Source organism: Leptodactylus fuscus, chromosome 7 (assembly GCF_031893055.1).
Source record: "Leptodactylus fuscus isolate aLepFus1 chromosome 7, aLepFus1.hap2, whole genome shotgun sequence".
Classification (NCBI taxonomy): Eukaryota; Metazoa; Chordata; class Amphibia; order Anura; family Leptodactylidae; genus Leptodactylus; species Leptodactylus fuscus.
This window is the reverse complement of record NC_134271.1, coordinates 130,117,613-130,131,997: the sequence shown is the minus strand read 5'-3', so window position 1 is coordinate 130,131,997 and position 14,385 is coordinate 130,117,613.

Sequence of the window (14,385 nt, the reverse complement as noted above, 5' to 3'; positions counted from 1 at the left end):
ATTTGTTTAGCGAATATTTACAAGGTTCGTCCACCTGTTTTGGAAGTTCTATTATTAGAGATGAGCGAGTAGTGTTCGATCGAGTAGGTGTTCGATCCAATACTACGGTATTCGAAATACTTGTACTCGATCGAATACTACTAGCTGTTCGAAGTTTAAGGTTCGATGCAGAACCAGTGTTGATTGGCAGAATGCTATACATTCTGCCAATCAACGCTGGTTCTTCTCTTACCTTTAGAAGTCTTCTCCGTGCAGCGTCCCCGTGGCATCTTCAGGCTGGAATTCACTCTGCCTAGGCATCCGGCCTAGGCAGAGCCGACTGCGCATGCGCGGGCATGCCCTCACATGTGCAGTCGGCTCTGCTCAGGCGTCAGGCCGGGCAGAGCCGACTGCGCATGTCCGCGCATGACCGCGCATGCGCAGTTGGCTCTGCCTAGGCCTCGATGCCTAGGCAGAGTGAATTCCAGCCGGAAGAAGAAGACGCGGGGACGCTGCGCCGGGAGAAGATTTCAAGGAGAATCCAGCCCGACCGTCACTCGTGGACTTGGTAAGTATAATTTTATCGAATTTTGCGTACCCCTGAAACGAGCATTTCCCCCCCACAGACTATAATGGGGTTCAAAATCCGTTTGAACAGTCGAACAGTGTGCGGCTGTTCGAATCGGATGTCGAACCTCAGACATTTTAGTGTTCGCTCATCTCTATCTATTATTACACTCTGGGCTTCTTCAGACCTTGGGGTCATCTTCTGGCCTCCTGGAGAATGGCATAGACCCGGCTAAGATACTAAAGAAGCCTGTAAATCAGTCTCCGCAATCCTGTGGATAATGTCAAGGTCATGACATTTTAACGCAAGTTTCATGGCATTGTCATACTCAATGTGACCCCCAAGGCCCATGAGATCACTCAGGAGTCCGGAAGAGGCCAAAAGATGACCAAAGAGCACCATAAGAGAGCAAAAAAGAAGTGAGGGAAGGTGAGTATAAATGTTTATTATGTTTCCACACCTGCTCTTGGCCTCCATGTATTATGTCTGAAGAGTGATTTGTAGGTGGTGAACCCCAAAAGTTTCCAGTTCAGGAAGAACCCAAGACTTAGAAAATTTGGGTCAAAACTCTATATTCATCTCTATGGATATGTAGATCAAGACCCAGGAAAATATAGTGTACGCTTACTCCAAACAAGCCAAAGATACAGTATGTTCTTGTAGCCTGCTGTCTTATTATACTTGGCGAATGGTTTCCATATTCTTTACTCTTATGAAGCTAACATATGATGTTAAGGAAATAGTCTTGATAACAACAAAAATGACAATTTTTTTATTGTACAGAGGTCCCATACAGGTTAATATTCACTAATATGCAGCTACTTCTTTATGGTCACAGACCACAAACAAGCCCTCATCTTGGAGTATAGACCAGATGATCTTCACAGAAGGATATAGAGGTTACAACGATAACATCCCCTGAGCTCTTATTCGTCATGGGTACGAGTATTAAGGTGTTGTTATGTAAAGTGTGCAGAGATGGACACCAGAATGACAACCAAATTGTTGATCTACAGATTTTACCAAAGTCTTTAAATGAAATGGTTTGAGCTCGGTCTTCAGCTACCAGACCAAAGCAAGAGGAGTATCCCTTCACTCACATGAAGCATGATGAACCAGACACACCCGTCCTTCTGAGTAGATGTGTGACGTGCAATTGGCTTCCTCTGCCACTTCCACCCACTAGATTCCAGGATGGCGATCTGGTATTGTATGGTTATGCTTGATCTCCTGTATGCCGTGGTTTTGCTAACACTACTTATCCTCTGCATCTGAGTCTGCTTCCTTAGCAAGGTCTTGGTACTTTCAACCCTTTTCTGGGTGTGCGAACTGGAACTGTCCCCAACCTAACTTCCCACCTAGGCAACACACCCCTCCTTTCTGTTGTCTTCACGCGAACTAACTGTGCTCAACCCTGGGGTCACATGGGGTCCTCCTTCAGCCTTCTCTCCTTGGGTCATAGCACCTGGTTGACTGTTAAAGTCAGCCCATGCACTATAGTACCTTGAGTTAAAGCTATCCCTCGTATTGGTGAGGGCCCAAACACTGGCATTCCCACCAATCATGAGAATGGTGGTCCTGAGTCCCTCCATTTGAATGGAACAGCAGTCGTACATGTATGCTGCTGCTCCATTCATCTTCATGGGACTGAAGAAGAGAAGATGAGTATAATATTACAATATCTATGGCAACCCAATATGATTGAATGGAGGGGGAGCATGCATGCTCAACTGTACACAGGGCCACCGTTCTTCTGATCATAGGGGGATTCCTAACAGTTGGACCCCACCAATGAGGCAAAGAGGACATCTTTATGTTGTGATACAAGTCCTTTAATGTATCACTATTAAAAGATGCTGAAGCATGGAAAACATTCCTGATCACCAATCCTCAAAACTCTTAGATGTATTACGGTTCCTTGTTTTAGGTTCCAATGTCTCAGAAGAAAAATTGTCCCTTGCAGAACTGAAATACTGATGCAAAATCAAGTCCAAATTCAACCATACAGACACTATATACACGAAAGAACAGATAAGCCAAATGGATTTAGTACTAATGTAGGAATCTTCACCTATTTAGATGGAACTGATAAAGAACTTTAGCAGGTAGTCAACATGGTTGAAAGATCTAGAAAAGATCTCGGTTCAATTTGATATTCCTACTAAAACAAAGTTCAGAATTTTCCATAAAGCTCTGCTTTTGACGTTTGGTGATGGAGAAAACTTCGTCTAAGTCCAAAAAGTCAATCATTGACCAAAAGTGACCCCAAGAAATCAAAATGAAATTGAATTGCTCAAGGAACCTTCTTCAAGGAAGCTTTGTCTTCTTTGTGACGCATTATGAGATCATTACAAGAGAGAGTAACGAGCAGAAGACTTGGAAATAAGAGAAGAAAAGGATGACCAGTCACCATTGGAGAACCCCTGAAGATCCAAGCGGAAGATGGGGTCAATATTTATAGGATGACCAAGAGTAAAAATCAACTTTCTTGCACTTTTTAGTGATAAAACCTGGAGTAGGATGTGACTGTGTCAGTGGAGTGGGAGTGAGCACACGGCGTCCCATCCGCCCAGCTGCGGAGAGATCTTGCAGTGGGCAGGAAATAATAGTAGACTGAGGTGGCACCTGGAATGTGATTTCACTCCAATTACTGTCAGATAAAAATATACCATTAATCAAAGCCGGAGCTGCTACCAGCCAAGGTGTGAGAATGAAGCAGAGTATGGAGGAGGATACCGAAAGGTTAGAGCTACATCGGGAGCACAGGGGGTCCTACCTAGGGACAATAGCCCACCAATTAAACCCCCAGAGAGGACATGTCAGCAAAGAATTCTCTCTGTCACTATGTAGTGATAATAATCAGTTATTATACATGAGAAAGCTGCGGCGGTAGCAGGGATTGTAGACAAAGGCTATATCGTGATGATGTGATGGTGGCCGCTCGCTGCTATAGGCCCTGCATGAATGAGTACTTGTCGTAAACAGGTGCGAAGTCTGAGAAGAAACTAGGGAAAGTCAGTGACTGAAGTACAGATGCAGCAGAAGTTAAATGTATTTGTTAGACATGGGTGAATCTACAAAGATTTATTTCATTTCAGGTTTGGGGCAAAGATTTTTTTTCGGGCCAAACTTGTTTGGATAAATCGTGAAGTGAAGTGCAGTGGAGCCCAAGGAGAGGTGTACAAATGAGCAAACAGTTATACTCACCTTCCCTCACCTCTTTTGAGCTTCCTTGTGATGCCTATCTCTCTCTCTCTTGGTCCACTTCTGGCCTCAACTAAGGATGAGCAAACAGGCCCATACTGTTCTGGGTGCATTATGAATTTTGTGCCTCTGGGAAAACCTAAAATTGTTGGGATTTGCTTCCCTCAAACCACTATTCAGACCGCAGAGAATACAAAGTGTAGGTCCAGTGGATGTGCATAAACTTAACAGCCTTACTCCTTTCTCCTGGGCTCAGTCATTTCATCCTCCTCTGTTCTCCTGAATGATGTCAGCGGCCCAGGGAACCATTGAGACCTGGTCCACAGTAGTCACGTGAGGTGTGCTGAATCATGGCGCTTGTGTCTGAATAACATAATGTTAGTGAATCCCATGTAATCACTGAAACCCAACATTTCCCAGTGCCATTGACGTCATCTTCCGACTACATCTCCTGGTCCCCCTAGTCCAGCATGTTGATGTTTGTTGACCTGGGCTGGTCAGTGGCCACTAATTGGAAAATACTCCCAGTGGTAGCTGAGTCCAGATCCTGGGGGGTAAGAAGTAAAGACCAGGGACCACTTAAGGAGTTGCCCCAAGCCTTTGAGTGGGCTTACAATTATGGTAATGGTAACCGAGGTAATGTTTTATGGACATGTTGAACATTATGGTGATATTATGAAGATGTGAAGGTGGTTTGTTGCCCAGAACATACATGACTTGAAGGAATTCTTATACAAAATATCAAGTCATATGTACTAGAAAAACTGAAGGAACCTAATGTCAAGTTCTTCTCCTCTTAGAGGTCGCCACCAGTTATCTCTTATGGGTCAATCTCTAACAAGGGAGCCATGTTCTCCAGATAGGTGGTGGTCCCAGAGGTTGGATGTCCTTTTCAGACATTCACGATATATTTCATGTCTCGTATTGGAATAACCTTTGAAACAGCTTACAGTACAAAAAGAACAGACGGAGAAAAAGCCAACTTCTCATAAACAGCCTCTCAAATCCCATTACAGATGACAATAAATGAGGGCTATAAATCTCAGACAGCCCTTCTAAGAAAAGAACATAATGAAATGCAATACATCAGAAGTGTAAAACATTTTAACATATACCCTCATCAACCAAAAACATTCAATTTTCTTATCATTGCCCTCCTGTCTATGACTATGACATTGGCTTTACTGGCTTTGACAGATCAAGCATTAAAACTGTATGTCTACAAGATGACATCAACAACGCGCTTCTCAGATGCTATTACCACACGTTCTGTATTAGTGTGAAAGAAGGAAATTGCTAAATCAAAATCTATTTTATTTTTTTGAGGTGGAACATAAACTTAGGTAGAACAAATTCAGAGTAAGCAAAATCTTCAAGGAGGAGATGGAGGAGATGTTCTGTGGCCTGCTATGTGCTTCAGGTTTACACTAGGGCCTATGTACGGTTCATTGTAGGGTTGTAACACCATTAGGTATGGTATAAGACTGTGTTGTCATCTAGAGGTTGCATCTGTAATAGCAGGCTTCAGACACCACGACAAGACCAAGAAACAGCGTCCACCAGCCACCTGTATGAGATTGTGTTTTGTGTCACCCTATATATGTAAGGAGTTTAAGTGGCCAAGTAGATATGTTCTTCAAAATTACAAGGGCTCTTGACATCCTCAAGACCATAGATTTTGGGTCAATACCAGACCTCTAGACTATACTGACATCCAGAAGAAGATGCCATATGGTCAAGGAACCTAAAGACACCATTCCCTAAACCCTAAGTTTGCAAAGCAACCAACATGAAAAAGCAGGGATCCCAACATTCTCTCCCCGATGTGTTCTGTATGGATCAGAGGTCAATATGGACATCCTTTTGCAGAATTTTTTGCTCTAAGGAATGTAAAGAACTTACACGTACAACCACTATATAATAAGGACATTGCACATAGTCCAGGTGCAAAATTAATGGCAAGCTCAGCCTTCAAGATGTCCCTATGACTAAGACTATCCCAGATTACTACTCTGAAGTGTTCCCTCAGCATCTGAAGTGGCATTATCTATTCATTGTCCTCCACCCATTACTTAGCACTTCATAGTACTTGGTACCTTTCACGTTATGGTTCTTCCAAAATCATTCCAGGTGACCTACTATCCAGCATCTCCACAGGCCTCTTGTCACTCAGTTGAGCCTCCAGTCCACCACCTTTCTGTGATGCGCAAGCTTCTTAAGTTTTCAGTTCACCAACGTTCCTACAACAAGGTCCTTCCAATCTCCAGTTCACAGACATGCCACCGATGGACAAGCCCAGGCCTAAAATTTACGTAGACTAATTGCAGGTCTTCCAGCCATCTCATAGGGACCATCTACACTCAACCTCTTGGAGCCAAATCATTCTTTTTCTTCTTCCTATTGTGTTGAGTCAGACAACCAAGGTCCACTATTAAAGAACAGTTATGGACTTCTTGTTTTCTAGTAATTCATCATAGAGAACCCCTACCAGTCATAGATAGCCATGATGTTTATTAGCTTAGATCGATAGGGTCCCCTAACCTACTGGGTCCCTGTTCAGCCTCATAGGTTGAACCAATGGTATATCCAACCCTGTATTGGGGACACAGTGGACACATCTACATCAGTATCAGCCCGCCATCCCGAGAGGGACTTATAGATTCATATATTCATATTGAATGCATACATAATATACATATTTTGTATTTACAGTACAGGTATAGCATTGGCTATAGAGATACGTTTAGATAGGCGCGGAGTTAAAATTCATGAAAAACATATTTTACTATTATACAAGAGATGATGGCGAATATATCCCTCACATCCCATCACATACTGAAGAGGTTATATATTAAAAGACCTTCTTCTCTGCACAAACCCGCACTCCCTCTGGGGTAGAGGAAGGGTTACTGCAAATGGAGCCTCTTGCATCTGGCTTAGCTGTGTGACACCGGTTGATGAATACATAATGAGTATGCTAATGAGGCCCTGCGACTGCGATCAGGCTGCCTGCTCTCCCTATGTCACAGTGTGAGAGGACAGTGTGCCGAGCAGGTTGTGACTTCGCCTGGAGACCGTCGCAGGGAGGTAGCGGGTGATAGGAAATCTGAGCGAAAACATTGAGCAATGACTCCTTCCCTCATGGTGCGGCGTATTAATGGAGGCTTAGTCTATTGTGGCGGCTGGAGGTTGTGATACGGAAAGAACAAAAGAGCCAAATCATCACCAGGCAATGGAGAAACTTTATAATGTGCTGAATAGGGAGAATTTTATTGTATACAGACGCTTCTGTCCTCAGGTTAAGAAATTATATTCTCAAACCTCATAAGGGGTTAGAGAAGCAGAAGAGCAAAAACGTTGGTGGTGGGGTCAGGACTAAAGATGGGTGAACCTGTGCTAGGACAAAGCCAACCTATGGTTCAGTCCAAACTTGTTCGTGGAGAACCAGAAGGGAAATTATTATACTCTAGGTGAAGTCCCATCGGAGGTGATATCTTTCGTTACGTCTTTTGGACCTTCTCATGGCATCTGGTGCTCTGTCTGTATGTCCTCGTGGAGTCCCGCGTTCTTCTGTGATTTCATGCACTCAGGGTCAACTTGGAGACATCAGGGTCAGTGCACACAGAGTTTTTTGGTGCTGATTTTGATGCTGAATCCGGCTCAAAATCAGCCTTCAAAAAAAGCTGCCCAATAGAGTTCTATGGGGAGGCGGATTCAGCATCAAAATCAGCACCAAAAAACTCTGTGTGCACTGACCCTCATGACGCTCTATGTGCCCCTGAGACCCAATCACATGCCCCAAGTTGTGAACCCCGACATCACAAAAGAGCCCCTGGTTGCCACGAGGAGGCAGAGACAGAGCACTGAAGCCCAAAAGAGTTGAGGGAAGGTGAATTTATTTTTGCCACCTCCTCGGGGCCTCCACTTATTATATGCTGGGGTCTCAATGGGGCCATGCCGCCCATTTTAGTTCATCCAAGATGAATCCCAAATTGTTCGAAAGCACCGCTGACTATAGTAATAAGCTTCACCATATACAGATGTGTCCACTCTTACCTTAGTTTGTATTTGGTTAAAGGGGTTGTCCAGGAATTATAAGAAATTTAGGGGCAGCTGGCCTAGATGTAAAAATAACAACAAAAATAGCCATCCTCACCTATTCCTGCTGCTCCATTGCACCATTTCAGTCCCCTTTCCCTACCATGCTCAGACTCGGGGAGGCTCACATGGCCATTGAGACCAATTATTGGGAGGGAACAAGTGACCTCATCAGTCTCTCAATAGCAAACGCTGAGGCCGGTGTTTGGTCTTAGTGGTCATGTAAGCTTCCCTGATTCTGGCCCAGAGAGGAAAAGGGGACTGGGACTGTACAAAAAAGTGGTAGGTATAGGAGAGTATGCCTTTTTTGTCTTATTTATGCCCTCCCCAGTGTCCCTGAATTTCTGATAATTCCTGGACAACCTTTTTAAGGACTTCAAATTCCCATGACACATGCTTTGACAGGCTGAAATACATTGAGTCTTGCTGTGACCATAAAAAGATCTATCTGTAGTAGACATCTTGTGACAGAATATCATGAAATAATGGTTCAAAAAACTGTTCATCTTATGACACAAATCACTACAAGTACAGTCAATATAATGGTAGGGACATTCGTCAACTAGTGCGGGTTCAGAGGAGAGTGACCATGGTAAGTACGGGAGGGGATGGGTGAATTTGAGTATATAGATAGGATACTAAACTTGGTGTGGTTTAGTTTTGACAAAAGACACTAACTACAATGTATAAATATGTGAATGGACGGTACAGGCATCTTTCTATATGTCTATAATTCAACATAGCTTTGTTAGGGTCATCATTTTCTGTCATAAGTGTAATGATGTGCAGGGATATTGATGAAGTTGGGGCGCACTTATAATGTTTTAGTAGAATGTCTTATGTAACACAAAGAAGGGCATTCTTAACATCACAGATGAGGGTTGATTAACTCTTTGACTACTCCCGAGTCCCGATCTTTGGCAGTACACTGTGGGGAGGGAGTCTCCCTCTCCTCCCACAAGCACCATAAGAACTTTGTAAAGAGTTCATTATGCAGTTTCTTCAGTAATAGGCAAAGCTAGAGCTTAGGACAGATAATCAGTCTTTGTATTCACAACAACATAACCAGAACACTGAGTACTCAGTGTTAGGGTTAACTTACAACTCTCTTGGCTCCTCTAATCTCAGCTTGTACCCAAAGGCCTATATACCGGTAAGTCTCAGAGCTACCCCTGATGTCTCTCTCCAAACAAAGCATAATGTTTTAGTTTCTGTTTCGGGACTGTGTTTTATCCTTCCAACCAGTTCAGGGCATGATGGCATTTTCCTCCCAGGTGTTGTCCTACAGGATAGCTAGTGGATAACCCATCCTGACCACAGATCGTTGCCTTCTTCTGTCTGTTTTCTGAGTATCTCCACCAGTCTCTGTACTTGGAACTCAGGGCTGCTCGGGTTTCTGGATATTCTACTTAGTTCATTTGGAACTCTGCAGATACGTCGTCTCTTCCACTAACTCGCCTGGTGCCAGAATGATATCTTCGCCCTCCGTCTTTGTTAGTAGTCTCAGAACGTCCAAGGAATAGAGCACCATGTACTTCTCCTACCTACAATCTTCGCGCTAGACTCGAACCTCTTCATACGTACGTACAAATTGCTATGTTCTCCTGCCTTTTTTATGGTCCTCCAATAGTGTAACAATGGATAATCAAAGACTATTGTGGTCCAAGAATGAGAGATTATACAAGAACTCAAGGAAAGAGAAGGAATCGTGAGCAAAAAAATACACAAAAAATATTGCAGCAGCTCTCAGTCTAAATTGTAGTCATTGTGGCTGCCTGGGAGCGCCAACATGCAACATTTATTCGGCCAAACAACCTAAGAGCAATTTGCAGTTTCAGAAAGCGGCATCCCAGAATCCTCTAGGTGAGTCACATCTTAACAGGTTCTATGGCCCTGGGGCTGTTCTTCATCAGCCGGCCTTATACGGCACAATGAACTCAAGAAAGTGGAGCTGCTGCGAGCAGGGAACAAATGGCAGCTCCTCCTGTCTGTCTCCCTTTTTCCCTCTGCGATTTAGTGCCTGATGAAAATATTTTGATAATTCATTACCTTTTTAATGCGCGCGTGAAATCAGACGGTGATTATGGTAATGAGCTTCTAGGAAATAACTCAGAGCCGAGTAGGAATGATTTTTTATATAGATACGGCGTGCGGATAATGAAAGCGCACTCTGTTTTCCAGTCTTAAAATGGCAAAATGTTCCCGCAGACAAGACAGCAGATGCTACCGTCACCTCCTGGCCCTCAGCTACTCATATGAAACTACCGTGCCTGTTTGCTAATCCTAATCTATAATTTATCCACAGAAATTATTCCTCATTAGCCGGACTCATTCTTCGCACTATCCTTGTGGACTGGAAAATCCTGAGAGTGATCTGAAGTTAGTGAAATATCACAAGGACCACGTAGCCCGAAGTGGTCGGATGAGGAGACCTTGTACAATGTAGGCTATGAAAAAGGAGACTGGGACCCTTAAAAATATAAGCATCACCAACTATAGTTCTGCTCCGCCACCAGACCATGGTCAAAAGGGCATTTGTCAGCCTTAGAATCTCACCATTCGCCAACCTTATAGGTGGGAAGGGTGACATGACTGTCTTGACGAGCCTTCTACATCTACCATTGGTAATGTCACTTATTATCCTGTCGTCTTTGACCACTCTCTGTAAACCTTCTCATTGACCCTTGGGCCAGTTTCCCATCCCCTTGTGTGCAGACAATGATGTTCCTACAGAGAAGCACATCCTAAAAGCAAAAGAGATTCAAGACGTAACGATGGGAGCCCACCCTTCAAGGCATCTTAATATGCTATATGGACTACCTGTATGGTATGGTACCATTTATGTCACTGACAATGAGGGACTATGTAATAGCAATGAGGATCTAGAGACACTGTTGGTCAATACCATTGACAATGAGGAGCAGATACTCTTTGCTAATCTCACATACAATAAGAGACCTGACATTACCATGCCTCTAACAATGAGTGACTAGACAGCAACTCTGACATCAACGAAAAGGGACTAGACAACCTCTGAGGGACTACATACACAGTCAATACCATTGATAATGACCAACACCATACCAACTATGACAACAACTAGAAAACCAACAATCGGGCTGGACAATAACCTACGATGACATCAGCTATGAGACTGACAATAAGGTCTGCGCACCAGCTATGGCACCAACAATGAGGAATTAGACACCAACTATGACACTGACAATAATGCCACATACAATAAGGGAAATGACACGACTGTACCACTGACAGTGAGAGACTAGACACCAACCAAGAAACAATCAGGCTAGATGCCAACTATGATGATGCCAACTATGATGATATCAACTACGACCAACAATGACACCAAATATGACCCACTGACAACCAGGAACTTGATGCCAACTATGACATTGACTGTGAAGGACTAGACACTTTCTCCAGTGCCACTGACAATAAGGAACAATGACACCAACTGTGGCACTGACAATGAGGGACCTTAGATTGACCTGACACTATCATTGATGGGCAAGACACCACTTATAGCACTGATGGTACACTTTGTTAGTACCACTGACAACTTTGAGATTGGGCAACGAATAAATCATCATGTGCCATTGTCCACCAGGGACCATGATCTGAATATTCCGGAAGATCCTTTATGGAATATGGTGAGTGGCACGAGTAATATAATGCTATAATCCTATACTGTCTATATGGGATTAGTATATATGTGGAGCATTCATCTCAAGTATTTCTCTATCAGTCAAACCTTTTTGGGGGTAAAGACTGTTGCATTGGTGCCAAATACTGTTGAATTGGGGCCAATGTGCCCGCCGCTACATAACAATATATAATATTAGAGCAGATGAATGTGGCATTATATAATGATTTATTTGCCAATGTCCTTCCAGAATTTTGGACAAGATAAATCTGCCTAGAGGACCATGGAGCCTCCTCCTAAAATAGGATCATCTTCGGTGCCAAGCATCTGTCATAATCAATACGGGTGAAAACAATGTCCCGAAACAACGCTGCTTTCATGTTACTCTCCAAATCTAAAAAGTTCACAAGGGCACGGACCAGTGACCCACATTTAAAGGGGGGATGGGCATATTTAATAAAGAGGGTCCAATGGGAACCCCGCGGGGGATATTTTGCAAACGCTTTCTCTACAAAATGTCAATTACCGAAGCACTTTTCCAAGGCACAAAAGCTGATAGATGGCAGAGAATCTGCCAGGCGGTGAAAATAAACATATGACATATGACAAGATATCCAGAATTAAATATTTATAATAAAAAGGAACAGCAAGATTTATGGCGTCTTAAATAGACGTTACGTCTCTTCCCCCATCAGCGGGAATACCCAATCACAATAATAAATTCTGATTAAATGCCTCCTCGGCACCAATGGAGTGGAAGAGTCGGATGGCCCCGCAGTCACATTTAACCATTTCAGGTGCCCGGTCATGCAGCACGCAGCAGACGCTCGCATTATCCATCATGTTTTCGTTCCTATCTGCGCAGTTAACGGAGGCGATGGGCTGCATACATCCTGCCGCGCAGGCAGGTGGGCAAACACCTGCTCGATGAATGTCACCGAGGATGAAGACGCTTTATTTAAATTTAGAATATTTAATGTGGATTTCACGTTTTATAAGATGCTAAACCCCGGCAGAACTTGTCCTGCTGAGTGACACTGCCATAGCGCTGCATTATCGGGGATAGACAGAAATCTACGATGGAAACCAGTCACAAAAATATATTAAACAAATGCAAAAAACATCTTAATCCATCATCTTGATTTTCTGTTCCGACACTCTTAGTAACATTTTTATAATACCCCCTGGAAAGAAGGGGCCGGTCTACCGCTGGGGCACTTAGTGGAGGCCTCCATGATCTGCGTCACTACCTAGCGGGGTAGAGGAGAGTTAGGAGGAGGATACAGTGGGGGTCCAAAACTAAGTTCGTATTCTAGCTGTCCATCTTAATTTTGCCTACACCCTGCGTTACTTGTTTACTTTGTGCCATTTATTTTTAGTGTTGTATTGCTTGGGGCAAAGTTTCTGTCTTTTACTACTTTATCTTAGCAGATGTTCTTGGAATCGGTGATGACATTTGGTGCGAGGAGACAGAATATGGGTGTGCATCCCATACCCGGGGGTCTATCGGCAGTTAAATTGTTAATAAACAAGCCTTACTTTTATAAGTATTGCCCCAGTATTTGTATGAAAAACCGTTTTAGGCTAAGGCCCCACGGGACGTCCCGCAGCAAAAAAATGGTGCAGGAAAAACATTGCATTGGCAACTAGGGTTGAGCCGATCTTGACTTTTCAGGATCGATTTAAAAATCCGATTTCCGATAATTTTTCATTCGAACCCGATCTCGATCCCAATTCTGATCCCAATGCAAGTCAATGGGATTTTTTTTATAAATTGGAGATTGGATTTTAAAAGCAATCCTACCCCCTGGTGTCCACTTACCTCCAGAGATGGCTGGTCCTGTGCCCCGTGCCTTCATTCTTCGCCTCGCTGCTGCTCCACGCTGCTTTTCTTCCTTTGCTGCCCCCTTTCTGCCAGGTTAGGAGAGTGTGGGCAGGTTAGGAGAGTGTGGGCGGATACTGGGAGGGGAGACGTCATGTCTCCCCGCCCTGTACCCGCCCACACTCTAAGCCACAAGCCCCGCCTACCTAGCGCTTTAAACACTAACCTGGGAGGCAGCGCAGCGAGGCAAGAAGAAGGAGCGCACCAGAGCAGCCATCTCTAGAGGTAAGTAGCTGCTAGAGATTTAGTTTAGCCTTCCATTCAAATGAATGGAGGCAGCCGGCGCGCAGGCGGTTAAGGCTGTGTGTCGGCTGCTTCCATTCATTCCTATGGAACTGCAGCGGAGCCTTCACACTGAATATACAGCATATACTCAGTTTGAAGGCTAAGCAATGCATTGTGGGAAAAATCACCGATCTCGATCCCACATAAAAAGATTGTGTTTGGAATTCCGATGACGATCGTGAAATCCGATCTTTTCCGAACACGATCACTCAACTCTAGTGGCAACTCATCGTGGTTCTTCCCGCAGTGCTTTAGACAGAAAGTTCACGGAGTTTTCCTGTGCAGACTTTCTGTTATAGTTTTACCTATGGGGAAACCGCTGGTATAATTGACATTCTGTGATTTCCAAAACCAAGCCAGTTTTGGAAATTGTGGTGTCTCTGCACAAAGTGGGCATGAGATTCGCTAGAATCCCATCCACTTTACCCTTACCGTAAAACACCTCGATTTTTCCCACGGCGTTCCCAACCCGTGGGACCCCAACCTCACAGTTACATTATTATGTCTAATTATGCTGCCCTGCTAAGACTTCTGGGAAAAGAATATGCAAATAAGTCTCTCTTGGTGGAAAGAGGGGAACCTGTTCTAGTGCCACCTTTTGGAAAGTAGTAAGTCCTGCATTGTCTAATAAGTCCCTGTACAACACAAGGTGGCCTGAAAAAGTCAACATCTCCTTAAGGAGACATAGAACCCCTCATGAATGTA